Raw genomic sequence first — 13,910 nt, 5'->3', positions numbered from 1 at the left:
TTGATCATGGTGAATAATTCTTTTTATATGCTGTTGAATTCGATTTGCTAGTATCTTATTGAGAATTTTTGCATCCATATTCATCAGGGATATTGGCCTGTAGTTCTCTTTTTTACTGGGTCTCTGTCTGGTTTAGGAATCAAAGTAATACTGGCTTCATAGAATGAGTGTGGAAGTTTTCCTTCCCTTTCTATTTTTTGGAATAGCTTGAGAAGGGTGGGTATTATCTCTGCTTTAAATGTCTGGTAGAACTCCCCTGGGAAGCCATCTGGTCCTGGACTCTTATTTGTTGGGAGATTTTTGATGACTGATTCAATTTCTTTGCTGGTTATGGGTCTGTTCAAGCTTTCTATTTCCTCCTGATTGAGTTTTGGAAGTGTGTAGGGGTTTAGGAATTTGTCCATTTCTTCCAGGTTGTCCAATTTGTTGGCATATAATTTTTCATAGTATTCCCTGATAATTGCTTGTATCTCTGACAGATTGGTTGTAATCATTCCATTTTCATTCATGATTTTATCTATTTGGGTCATCTCCCTTTTCTTTTTGAGAAGCCTGGCTAGAGATTTATCAATTTTATTTTTTCAAAAAACCAACTCTTGGTTTCGTTGATCTGCTCTACAGTTTTTTTAGATTCTATATTGTTTATTTCTTCTCTGATCTTTATTATTTCTCTTCTTCTGCTGGGTGTGGGGTGTCTTTGCTGTTCTGCTTCTATTTCCTTTAGGTGTTCTGTTAGATTTTCTATTTGGGATTTTTCTTGTTTCTTGAGATAGGCCTGGATTGCAATGTATTTTCCTCTCAGGACTGCCTTCGCTGCATCCCAAAGCGTTTGGATTGTTGTATTTTCATTTTCGTTTGTTTCCATTTATTTTTAAATTTCTTCTCGAATTGCCTGGTTGACCCATTCATTCTTTAGTAGGGTGTTCTTTAACCTCCATGCTTTGGGAGGTTTTCCAGACTTTTTCCTGTGGTTGATTTCAAGCTTCATAGCATTGTGGTCTGAAAGTATGCATGGTGTGATCTCAATTCTTGTATACTTATGAAGGGCTGTTTTGTGACCCAGTATGTGATCTATCTTGGAGAATGTTCTATGTGCACTCCAGAAGAAAGTATATTCTGTTGCTTTGGGATGCAGAGTTCTAAATATATCTGTCAAGTCCATCTGATCCAATGTATCATTCAGGGCCCTTGTTCTTTATTGACCGTGTGTCTAGATGATCTATCCATTTCTGTAAATGGAGTGTTAAAGTCCCCTGCAATGACCACATTCTTATCAATAAGGTTGCTTATGTTTGTGAGTAATTATTTTATGTATTTGGGGGCTCCTGTATTCGGTGCATAGACATTTATAATTGTTAGCTCTTCCTGACGGATAGACCCTGTGATTATTATAGAATGCCCGTCTTCCTCTCTTGTTACAGCCTTTAAAGTCTAGTTTGTCTGATACAAGTATGGCTACTCCAGCTTTCTTTTGACTTCCAGTGGCATGATAAATAGTTCTCCATCCTCTCACTCTCAATCTGAAGGTGTCCTCAGGTCTAAAATGAGTCTCTTGTAGACAGCAAATAGATGGGTCTTGTTTTTTTATCCATTCTGATACCCTATGTCTTTTGGTTGGCGCATTTAGTCCATTTACATTCAGTGTTATTATAAAAAGATATGGGTTTAGAGTCATTGTGATGTCCATAGGTTTCATGCTTGTAGTGATGTCTCTGGTACTTTGTCTCACAGGATCCCCCTTAGGATCTCTTGTAGGGCTGGTTTAGTGGTGACGAATTCCTTCAGTTTTTGTTTGTTTGGGAACACCTTTATCTCTCCTTCTATTCTAAATGACAGACTTTTTGGATAAAGGATTCTCGGCTGCATATTTTTTTTCTGTTCATCACATTGAAGATCTCCTGCCATTCCTTTCTGGCCTGCCAAGTTTCAGTAGAGAGATCAGTCACGAGTCTTATAGGTCTCCCTTTATATGTTAGAGCACGTTTATCTCTAGCTGCTTTCAGGATTTTCTCTTTATCCTTGTATTTTGCCAGTTTCACTATGATATGTTGTGCAGAAGATCGATTCAAGTTATGTCTGAAGGGAGTTCTCTGTGCCTCTTGGATTTCAATGCCTTTTTAAAAATATGGAATGCTTCACGAATTTGCATGTCATCCTTGCACAGGGGCCATGCTAATCTTCTCTGTATCGTTCCAATTTTAGTATATGTGCTGCCGAAGCGAGCATAGGAGTATTTTCTATGAACGGTTATTCTATCATTTTGGGGGGAATAGAACAAAGCTGACTTTTCTTTTATTCCAATCTAGGTCTTCATGTGTTGCTGTTCTCAGTTGCAGTATGTTGGTATATCCTGCTTGCAAAATCCGCTTGTGGAAGCATATGAAGCTTATTCCTGTGTCTTATCATAACCTTATAATGACCACATTTGCAGAATCTTAAATCAGAATATATGATCTAAAAATATTACTATGTATTTATGGACTAAAGAATAGAATCTTGGAAATTTTAACTCTTATGGAACACTTCTATGTGCTTGTCAGCCATATAATAATTGCTCAGTAAATGTTAGCTATCACTGTTAGTATTATTATTGTTGTTGTTCTTACCTATGCCAGGAGAGCTTTAGGTAAAACTAGGATGGAAAAAAAATGTTGGTTGTCATCCTCTCTTTCTTTTTTTATGTGGTGTCCCCTCTCTTAGGTCACTGAGCCTTCCAGTGAGATCTAATTCCCGGTACTGTCCTTGCAATGACCAGGGTCTGTACCTTCATCTTCTCCTCCCACTTCATCCTATTCTTCTTAAAATGTAAGTGCACATGCCTCATGTCCACTAGGCCTCTTTCCTTCTAAACTAATCTGAAATCAATAAAAGCCAAGTCTACTTAATGCTAACTGACCATGCAGTACTTAAATTTAACAGTACTCTTGAGTGTTCCAGTTAAGGAAGTGTTCAATATGACAGGTATAGCGATACAATAAAGCCCCTGTGTTGCGCATTTTCAGGTGGGAATAATTTTTAGTATCATGGAGGCATAATCCACAGAATATGAGCAAAGATTAGATAGGCTATGAAAAGATGATATATAATGATAATAATTATCATTATTATTTCCATTTTACAGATGAGAAAATTTTTTCTTAAATGTAAATGTTCAATTTGTCTTAGGTTCCACAAAAATTCAGCAGGAAGTATTTGCATCAGCCCTCTCTAAATACAGAGACTCTGATCTTACACACAAAGATAGTGAACATAAACTAGTGAGTAAGGTATGCATGGAACTCTGAACCTGGCACAAAGAACAATAGGGAAGAAAAAGCATAATAGCAGTGGTTAAGGTAGAGAGCATTGAACAATAGAAAATGGGCTTCTAGAAATTCAGAGGGTGTTTAAGAAGCTGTTTATTAATATGCTATTAGCAAATAACGTCTTACTATGTAACAGCAAATGTGAAACCTAAGAATGATACAAGAGAGGCCCATTGTCACCACTGTGACTTTGAGCCGAGCCACAGGGGCTTGGAAAAATTTAGTTATTCCTTAAAGGAGGTATTAATTGTTACTTAAGAATCACATACTACTGAAGAAACACATGTATTATAATCTGTTAGCTGTTCATGTTCATTCCTTAATTCAATAGTCACCTATGTAGGTATGCCAGTTTACTAGACACTGTTGGGAATCCAAAGACAATAGAATTGACTTAAGCCTAGTAGTAGACTATACAGTATATAAATCAGATAAATATTTGGTAATTTTTTATACTTTACCCATGACATCATTCTGTGTATTAATGTATTTGATTACATTTTTTAAAGAATTCCTTTCTATCGTTGTTAAGGTAGAGACATCTATGTAGATCTGGTTGTATCTGATCATAATATCTAAGTTTGGAATAACTCATGAATTAATCTACCAGTTACAATGATATCTGTAACAGGGAATGCCCCTGCTCTAAGCATAATCAGGTAACCTAATTTCATGTAGGCAGCTTCCTTTTTTGTTTGTAGGAATGTAGGCATTGGTTCTTTGTATTCCTTTTGAATGTTATTTCAAAAACTATTTGTATGCACCATTGGGTGCTCCATTATTCACGTGTTTTAGCCATACAAGCAAAGTTGTCACTAACCTTACAGCTACTGGGGGCTGTTGTGACTCTGGTCCTCTGAGCTTGATAAGCCAATTTGATTACAGAAGGGAAAGTAAAGGCTCCACTTCTCTACTCTCCTATCCTTCACCATAGTTGATCAAAGTCCCTTCTGCTGTACAATTTATCAACAGGGGGACTGGTTTACATGAAATTGTACAGTGAATGATTGAGAGGTCAGTCTCTGAAATTCAAGTCCTGGCTTTGAAACATACTAGCTGTGTTACCGTGGCAGGTTATGTCACCTCTTTAAGCCTGGTTTTCCTTTTGTATGAATGTAGGTGCAATAGTATATCTTAAAGGATTGGAGTAAATATTAAATAGGATAATGCATGAAGAGTGGTAAAATACATTATCTGGTATTAGTTTAGTGTTAAATAAATGTTGATATGAAGATATGACCCATGTTGTCCAGTCTTATTAAGTAGTATAGCAATCTAAGCCTAAAAATGTACAAAAATCTAATATGCTCAATTTCTTTACATATATTTGATAAGCCCTTTGAAGGGCTTATCTACTACTAGGCTTAAGTGAATTCTATTGTCTTTGGATTCCTAACAGTGTCTAGTAAACTGGCATACCTACATAGGTGGCTATTGAATTAAGGAATGAACATGAACAGCTAACAGATTATAATACATGTGTTTCTTCAGTAGTATGTGATTCTTGAAGATATTTCAAGAGGACACATAGCCTTTAGCAATACTTCTTAAACCCCTTTTTCTCTCATATCCACTCTCAGTTACTTGACTCTCCTTAAGCTCCTTCGTCAGCCATAAACAAAGAACTTCTCTTCTTTTCAGTCTTTTTCTCCCAACTCTGAATCACAAAATCCCAAGAGAAGACACTTCTCTGGGAGATCTAGGGAAGAAATTGAGTGGGCGAAATAAAAATTCTCTTAGTGGTTGTTAACCATTCACTGTATAATGGTGGTAAAATGGCCAGCACACTAACATACAAAAATCACTTTTTCCCATAAATTTTACCAATTCTGATGCTCTTTTAAAAATTATCATTCGTTCACACGTTGTTGTAAGTTTCCATAGCCACATAATTGGATTACTGACCTAATTCATAGGAATGGCAGTTTGGATGGTCAGGAGGGCAGGTAATTTTGGAGCAGGATGCTCCAAATGCTCAGTAGTAATAACAAAAACACCATTTGGTGTTGGGAAAATAGGACAGCTATGTGAAAAAGAATGAAACTGGACCACTTTCTTACACCATACACAAAAATAAACTCAAAATGGATTAAAAACCTAAATGTGAGGCCTGAAAACATAAAAATCCTAGAAAAGAGCACAGGCAGAATTTCTCTGACATGGGCTATAGCAACATTTTTCTAAATTAGTCTCCTGTGGCAAAAGAAACAAAAGGAAAAATAAACTGTTGGGACTACATCAAAATAAAAAGCTTTTGTACAGCAAAGGAAATAATCAATGAAGCTAAAATACAACCTACTGAATGAGAGAATATATTTGCAAATGACATATCTGATAAAGGGTTAGTATCAAAAATATATAAAAAACTTAGACAACTCAACACCCAAAAATAAAATAATCCAATTAAAAATGGGCAGAAGACATGAACAGACATTTCTCCAAAGAAGACATACAGATGGCCAACAGACACATGAAAAGATGCTATACATCACTAATCGTTAGGGAAATGCATATCAAAATCACAGTGAGATATCACCTCACACCTGTCAGAATGGCTAAAATCAAAAACACAAGAAACAATAAATATCGGCAAGGATGTGGGGAAAAAGAAACCCTAGTGCACTGTTGGTAGGAATGCAAACTGGTGCAGACACTGTGGAAAACAGTATAGATGTTCTTCAAAAGATTAACAATAGAATTGCCATATGATGTAGTAATTCCACTAGTAGGTATTTACCCAAAGAATAAGAAAACAATAATTGGAAAAGATATATCCACCCCTATGTTTATTGCAGCATCATTTACAATAGCCAAATTGTGGAAGCAGCCCAAGTGTCCATCGATACATAGATGGATCAAGAAGATGCGGGGTGTGTGTGTGTGTGTGTGTGTGTGTGTGTGTAATGGAATATTACTCAGCCATAAGGAGAATGAGATCTTACCATTTGCAACAACATGGATGGATCTAAAAAGTATAATGCCAAGTGAAATTAAGTCAGTCAGAGAAAGACAAACACTATATGATTTGACTGATATGTGGAACTTAAGAAACAAAACAAATGAACAAAGAAAAAACAGGCAAACCACGAAACAGACTCTTAATTATATAGAGAACAAACTGGTGGTTACCAGAGGGGAGATGGATGGGGGAATTGATGAAATAGATGAAAGGAATTAAGAGTACGCTTATCATTATGGTCACTAAGTAATGTATAGAATTGTTGAATCACCATATTGTACACCTGAAACTAATAGAACACTGTATATTAACTATACTTGAATTAAAAATTTAAAAATAACACAATTTAAAGCATTATGTACATTTGAACTGCACTTTACACTTTTATGAGTGTTTTCACATAAATTACCTTATATGATTCCCCACAAAAAAATCATGTGAAGTTGGTGGAATTTGGATAATTGTTTTCCTTATAATAAATGAGCATATTGAACCAAAGGGGACTGGTATCATGTGAGGGCTTCAGACAAGCAGAGTCAGATGAGAGCCCTGGTCACCTAGAATGAAGGTGGATAGGCGGCACAGGAAGGGAGGGCCCCTTTAAGAATTTGCTCTGCCATGGCCCTCAGGAAGAGTTCATCCCATTTGGAACTGATGACTTAGCTTGTTGATTCTTACAATATATGCTTCCAGTCAATTTGTGGACATCTTAGATGTCAGCACCATAATAGAATTTTATCTGCAAAACTCATTAGTCTATGACAGAAAATTCTATTAACATTTGCCCTTCTTCTACTGTGATGTAAAAAAACCACAAATGAGTTAATCAAACAAAACCTCTTTTTTTTTAAAGAAACAGGAAAGAGTTTCTTAGGTTGATTTTTAATAACTAAGGATTGTTAAATATGTCTGTTGTGGTTTTAGAGTACAAGGACACCACAGTCAAGTGAGACCTTTTATCCCCCAGTAGAGAGCAATGGTACATTTTATTCAATACATTAAATTACATAGACGTTAGCCACAACATGTTGATTCAGCTTCTCAGGAAATGAAAATCAAAACCATCTGTGTGGACAGCCACTCCACATCACCATAGAACACACTATAATGTGTTCACTGCATCTCGGCTCCAAAACCTCACTTCATTAGAATGACATTATTGTTAGTTTTTTGAAAGTCACTTTAATATGCATATAAAAAATCCAAATCAAGAAATCAAGAGATTTTTGAATCCAGATTTCAGCAGCAATATTCTCTAGTTGCTTTGATTTTGCCTCGTGTTTGATAAATTTTGAAGTTGCCATGGGATATATATCTTCAAAGACTGACACATGGCCCAAATACCTAGCATTAGAGCCTGGCATATAGCAGGTATTCAAAAAATATTCATTGAATTAATGTAACAGCAATAGATCAACTATCAATTTAATAACATACTTGGGCAAAAAGAAACTTAGTAGTAAATATCTCCATTGAATGCAGATGCATGATGATTTACAAAATGCAAGAAAAAACAGTAATTTGGAACCTAGAAAAAGCAGAAAGTTGTTCTAGGAGAGGTAGGTATAAGTGTACTGGAAGTCTGAAGGACAAAGTTTATTTTCAGGCAGAGGGAATATCTAGTTTTTTACTATAATTATCTGGAGGGACTATTAAAATGCACTCTCTTTGAGAGCTCCACAGTACCTGAGTAGAAGTGGCTTGGTATTGACAATCTGGTTGGAAAGAAGATGAGTGAGCAACTAAGGGACTTGCTGTAAAAATGCATCTGTTTAGGCAGCACACTGATTTTCTTTAGCTTGTATGTTTATTTGGGAGGGCCTGGATTGGAATGAGGGTGAAGAGGTGTTGTTGATGGTGATTATGTAGAATTAAACATTTTTCCACTTCGGAAAATTTATGAATTTAGTAATTTATGTCTAGATGTGTATCTTTGTCTAGTCTCTATTTGCTGGTCTACCTCTCTTTGTCTTTCTTTGCTTGCTAATAATATATTCAAATTGTTGTCTGTCTTTATTGAAAATAACCTCTGTTTACATTAATTCTATGCTAGTATACTTCATCAGTCTCTTTCATATTCAGGGAATTTCCTGAGGGAGGATCTTCATCTTAGTTCATCTCCATATCCACAGCACTGACATTTAGGTTGGCTTTTAGTAGGTGTGAAACAAAGTTATTAATTGAAATGAATGCCCTTGAAAAGCATAGATGGGAGAGTTCATTCTTTTCAGGGCACTCACATATCAAGCCATCTTTCGTTTTGTAGACAGCATGATGAAGCGTGATTAGAAGTTCAAGCTGGAGTCATAAATAAAAGTCAGAAGAGAAGGTGAGCTAGAATCCAGAGGGTTCAAGTCCCAGTCATGTATTCTGCATTATATTCTCCAAGTTCTACCAAAAGTCACATGGATATTCCTTGCATATGTATATATCCTTTGTGAGCTTGCGAATTGGGGCTGTTTTATTATTATTTCAAACTTCTAAAAATCAGACACGCCCTTTAAACTGATTTTTTTGAGGTCAGTTTTGATCTTTCTTTGAGTTAGTCACAATCACCTTGTGACTATTGTCACAAGCATGTGTAGGATGGCTGGTGGGGGAAGGTGTGCACTTGCCTCCATGTAATTACATACTATGGAGCCTCATCATTTCTGGTTCTTTAATCTAAATTTTGTAACCAACTCCTTTTGAATTGGATCTTCAATACAGCCAGGCCAATCCTACAGCTTCAAAAACAAAGTCATTTTTAAGCTATTTGAACATGGAAAAAAATCTGAACGATTTCTGAAAGCACAAAGCAGGTATTTTCTTCAAACACAAGTAACTGAAATAACTGAAGAGATTTAGTTCAAATTGCAAATAAATTCGCCTTTGGATTGAGACAAGGCAAGAGAAATATCAGACCTAAAGGTCAAAAGGGACATTTTGGAGTAAGTTATAAACAGAAAATAGGGATTTAGAATGGAAAAGCTGAACTCAACAATAAGATGGGGTCATGACACCTTGGTAAGTATTTTTTATTATTTTTTTAAACTCACTGTGTTAACCCAGGACTTTATTTCCACTGACTCTAATTGAGAGTATTTCAGTAGGGTTTTTTCTGTGTGTGTGTGTGTGTGTGTGTGTGTGTGTGTGTGCGTGTGTGTGTGCTAAAAGACCAGGGAATAAGGGAATAATACTTTATGTCTTCGTTCAGAGAAATTTAAAGCATATAGAAATCTTAGGCCAGGTCTCACCTCTGAGAGCATGGTGGTGCTCTATTCCCTAATGATCTCTATTCCCTGCCTTTCCCAGAACACTTATTCCAAAATTTACTATTTCTTAGTGTGATTAGTGTGTAGCTGGTATGGTCTCAAATTTCCTAGGAAGAAATAACTGTTTCGGTTAGTGCCCAATTTTTTCCAGCTTCAAACAGTTTTGATGTAAGTAAATCAAAATTGCAAATTTGAAACAGATAAGATGATTAGATGTGCCTGTCCATAAATAATTAGCAAGAGCACATTTATGATTTATTGGTAAGTACAAGGGCAATTGGAATCATTCCTGGTATTCTGCAGTAGTATGCTGAAGTTAAATTTTGTATTTTCTGGAGCTGCAAAACCCTGTAGTATGCTATCCATCATTATTTTAAATGAGTTTACTGAGTGAGAGTCCTCTGATTAGGGATTTGTTCTCATTTCAGCTGATGCTGTGTTAAAATATACTTTTTTACCAGCTACTCATAAAGCGTTCCTAAAGCCAATGATCAGTGTAAAAAAAAAGATTTAGAACATAAAAAGAATATTTGTTGACTGAGTGAATAAAGAGGGTTGGGTTGGAACATACAGTAAGTTCACTATTCTTCCAACTCATCGAGTCTATACTATGTCAGGATTATACTTTACATACTGTCACTGGGAGTGGTGTACCTCCTCTCACATTACAGTCATTTGCCACTCCTGCCAAACTGACCAGTCTCATCTGCTGACATTCCCGCAACTGCACTCTAGAATGGTTCTAGTAGCAACAAGTGGCTTGCCTTTCTGGAACCTGTCTCCACACCTGTACCCTTGCTGTTCCTTCTCTGCCTGAAGTATCCTACCCATTAATCTCTTGGGAAAGTCTTACTCAGCTTTGAGTCAGGATCCAAGTGCTACTTCTTATGTAAGGATTTAGCTGCATGTCCTGGATAATTGGACACTGTCTTTTAAACACCTAGCATAGATAGAAAAGGCAACATTCTGATTATATTTACTGGTTGGTTTGCATGTCTGGTTCCTCAGTGGACTGAAAGATCTTTAAGGGCAGGTGCCTTGTATGTCTGCATTTTTGTAAATCTAGCACCTGATAAGAGCGTTTTTCACATGTTATGTGCTCTTAAAGTATTTACTGAGTGAACAAGTATATTCTTTAGTATTGATCATAAACATGACTTTATACTACCTATATATCTTATTAGATTTCTCAAGCCTATTCCTTTCAGGTGTAATTTTCTTTACGGAAGTGACATATACCAAAAAACATATGGTTAATTTTGTGAATTTCATAAAATTTTAGATCCATACTGAATTGCTAATATATTAGCTGCTAGCCACAAGTAGCTATTTAAATTTAAGTCAATGAAAATTAAATAAAATTGAAAATTCAGTTCCTCAATAGCATCAGCCACATTTTAAGTGTTCAATAGTCACATGTGGCTGGTGGCCACCATATTGGACAGTGCAGACAGAGAATGTTTCTACTATTGCAAAAAATTCTATTGCATGGTGCTACCTTAGAGAAATTGGCTGTCTTTGGTAATGTTTCAAATTCTTCTGTATAGTAAATAAATCACATTCAAACTAATTACCTTTGAAAATCTGGATACCAATATAGCCAGGTTATTTAAATAGACTTAAAAATGTTATACTTTCTGGGATAACCAGACATTTTACAAATATTTTAAATAGTCTATCTTTATTATTTTTAAAATATTTTTTAATGTTTATTTATTTTTGAGACAGAGAGAGACAGAGCATGAAGGGGGAGGGGCAGAGAGAGAGGGAGACACAGAATCTGAAGCAGGCTCCAGGCTCTGAGCTGTCAGCACAGAGCCTGACGTGGGGCTTGAACTCACGGACCATGAGATCATGACCTGAGCCGAAGGTGGATGCTTAACCAACAGAGCCACCCAGGCGCCCCTAAATAGTCTATCTTTAAATGTAAAAGGTGTTCAGTACATAAAATATTGAAACTGATGAATCAACATAATGACTGACCAAGATATACTATTTTATTAACTCTTCTTCCTGAGCCACCAATAAAATCATAGCCCCCAAAAAGTTTTAAGTGTTATAACTCTACAACATGAAGAGAGCAGGGCAAAGATCATTAGTGGACAAGGGGACTCAAGAAATTTATGGAATATAGAAAACTGATGAAGCAAACTGGGGAGAGCAGTAGCCTATACTATACTACACAGGGACGGGGACAAGTCTCCAGTCTCTATACTTAGAAACAGTAAATACAAAGGAAGTCAGAAATGAGTAGTGCAATCAAACAAAGACTTATAAAAGTCTTCTACAGCTTGGCACAATTAAGGAAAAATTATTTATATCTGTCTCATCGAGACATTTTAGAACATCGGGGATAAAGAGAATATGGAGAAAGATAGAAAGGGGTACAACAAAATAACAAGCAGCAGCCTGGCAGAAGCCTTTCATTAGCAACACTAGGTAATGGAAGATAATGGAGTAAGGCTCTTGAGTTTTTTTTATCCATTAGGTATGAGGGCAGAATAAAGACATTTCAGACATGTCTCTTTCACATTTACCTACTATACACCCTTTCTTAGGAAGTTACTAGAGGATGTTTTTACCAAAAGAAGGGAGTGATGAATAAGACATAAGTTTTTATGATGGACTATTGCTTCCCATTTTTCACATCTTCTCTGTCAACATAAACATTTATGCCTTTGCCAAGTGAATGCTTGTCTCCCATTAGAGTAGGTGGAATTACATTCCCTTACTATTTTGATGTTGGGGTTGGCCATGTGATTTGTTTTGGCTAATGGAACATAAGTGGATGCAACATGAGCAGACACTTTAAACATGCTTATTTGGCTTCTCTCTCTCTCTCTCTCTCTCTCTCTCTCTCTTCTGCCATCTTCCATGAGAAAAGCATGCCCTACATAACTGCTGGCATTTCAACTCATAGTCTGAGGCAGAGTAAGAACAATAAATGTTTGTTGTTACCACTGAGATTTTTGGGTTGCTTTTGCAGCATTATGGCTACACAGAATTTTTTTGTAGCAATAACTGATTTACAAGATTTCAGAATAATTAATTTAATCTATGAGAGTAGTGACATTTCTATTCTGGAGAACAACTGTGCAGCAGACCTAAAAGCAAATGAGGACTAATGGCTCTGGGGCAGGGTATTGGGGGCAGAGTGGAGATCTACGAGAAATAAGAAAAATAGAACAGAAGGTATGATTGAGACCTTGGGATATAGTAAAGGTAACTGGAAGAGCACAAAAATGAGAAATCCATTGGTAGAAGCACAGTAATCATGACACTAAACTCTGTAGAAATGGTATCTTTATCCTATCACATTATTAGCTTTGTAGTGAACCATATTTACATAGATGTGATTAATTTAGCTCCATTTATAGTTTTTTCTAAAGATATATACATATATCTAAACTCACCATATTGCATACATTAAACACATACAGCTTTTTTATGTCAATCATACCTCAATAAAGTGTTTTAATAAAAAAAAGAAATGAGAAAGAGCAAAAAAAAAAAAGCAGAGAAAAAAAACACAATAAACAGACAAAAAAAAAAGCTAACAGTGGTCAGTGTTCTGTACGTCACCAAAACCAGCTTCCTGAACTAGAATGACCAAAAACCTAGGCCTAGTCAGAGACTTGTATAGGTTCGTGGGATTCCATAAAAATGGCTCTTTATGTGGTCATAGCAAGAAATGGATCTATCATAGCTAGGGACAAAACATAATGGTTTCCTCACTTTTTGGCCTCAAGAACCCTTTACTCTTTATAAAATAAAAAGGAAGGATCCCAAAGGGTTTTTTGTTTATGTGGGTTATAGCGAGTGACATTTAACTTAGTAGAATTTTTTTTTAAAGGTTTTTTTTTGTTTTAACGTTTATTTATTTTTGAGACAGAGAGAGATAGAGCATGAACGGGGGAGGGTCAGAGAGAGAGGGAGGCACAGAATCTGAAACAGGCTCCAGGCTCTGAGCAGTCAGCACAGAGCCCGACGCGGGGCTCGAACTCACATACCGCGAGATCGTGACCTGAGCCGAAGTCGGACGCTTAACCGACTGAGCCACCCAGGCGCCCCTAACTTATTAGAATTTAAAGTACCTAAATGATACTTCAATGGCCTTTTCATTTCTAGTTTGAAGACTGTAAAATTTTTGACTTTTAAAGAGCTCATAAGTCTACACTTAAAATATTCAATTCTTTTTTTCTAAACTCTGGATAATTTGTCTCAAAATAATGCCACCACTTAACCGGCATCATGATATTATATGAAAATGTCCTGTTGCATAAGACATAATAAGGTACATTATTTGCATCTATAAATTTGAAAGGAAGATAGCTTTCATTATCATGAGAAATTTTCATTTCTCATTTATAGTTTTGCTCAGTTTCTTTGCCA

General features: G+C 36.1%; 1 non-coding gene across 1 annotated transcript; it reads right to left on the bottom strand.

Moving 5' to 3' along the window:
• Nucleotides 1–2,119: 2,119 nt before the first annotated feature.
• LOC122214613 lies at nucleotides 2,120–2,226 on the bottom strand. Its single transcript, XR_006199994.1, has one exon. It is a non-coding gene; the product is annotated as a U6 spliceosomal RNA (small nuclear RNA).
• Nucleotides 2,227–13,910: the final 11,684 nt, after the last annotated feature.

Source organism: Panthera leo, chromosome A2 (genome assembly GCF_018350215.1).
Source record: "Panthera leo isolate Ple1 chromosome A2, P.leo_Ple1_pat1.1, whole genome shotgun sequence".
NCBI lineage: Eukaryota > Metazoa > Chordata > Mammalia > Carnivora > Felidae > Panthera > Panthera leo.
This window is presented reverse-complemented; position numbering and strand designations above follow the sequence as displayed.